General features: G+C 40.2%; 1 protein-coding gene across 1 annotated transcript in view; it reads right to left on the bottom strand.

Annotated features, from left to right (window-relative positions):
- acvr2ab (activin A receptor type 2Ab) overlaps positions 1–779 on the bottom strand; it is a 21,924-nt gene that overhangs the window by 6,799 nt on the left and 14,346 nt on the right. The window lies entirely within an intron of this gene.

The following is a 779-nucleotide window of genomic DNA, read 5'->3' as shown; positions in this document are numbered from 1 at the left end:
AAGTTTTTCTACATTGCACAATTCAATATTGAAACTTTAGGGTTGATTATCGCAGGAAGAAACTGGAAGAGACTTCTGGAGTTTCATATTTCAATCCAATTTACTACCGACCAAGTGTCCTCTTAAAACCACAGTGAAGTCCTTTGGTCACCCGCTGTCACCAAGCTACTGTCCTACACATTTATTGTTCCTGGTGAATAACAGAGATCTGATAAATACTATTCATTTATCTACTCGGTGTGGTGTTGGATTCTTTAATCTCCATTAATCAAAGGGAGGTTTTCTGAGCACGCAGGCTCTTTATCAGCAAAGACCTGCTTCAATTTCCAGAGGGATTTTGTACTATTTTTACTTTGCAGAGATACATCTTTCATCACCTGACAGCGGCCAAGAAATTCTCTGCATGCACGGTGAGCATCTTTAGATACTGATCCGCATCTAAAGACATTTATGGTGAATACTGCAGTAAAAAGAAAAATAGAATTGGCTCCAAAGAAGACATTTAATGGCCATGACTTCAACCCGAATGCATCTGGTTTATTCCTTATCCTTTACACAACATTCTTACATAATGTATGACAATGATATACAAGGTCACTTCTGGTGAGACCAAAGGCAGATGTAGTAGGCGGAGTGACCACCAGAGGGCAGGCAGCTCCAACAGATGCACAAACAAGTAATTCAACTGGTTCAGTTCAGTTCTGGATAAATGCTTTCCAGTGTGTGTGTGTGTGTGTGTGTATGTGTGTGTGTGTGTGGTAAAGAATGGAACAGGATGT

This window comes from Morone saxatilis, unplaced genomic scaffold (genome assembly GCF_004916995.1).
Source record: "Morone saxatilis isolate NCDOM2014 unplaced genomic scaffold, NCSU_SB_2.0 Contig6, whole genome shotgun sequence".
NCBI lineage: Eukaryota > Metazoa > Chordata > Actinopteri > Moronidae > Morone > Morone saxatilis.
This window is presented reverse-complemented; position numbering and strand designations above follow the sequence as displayed.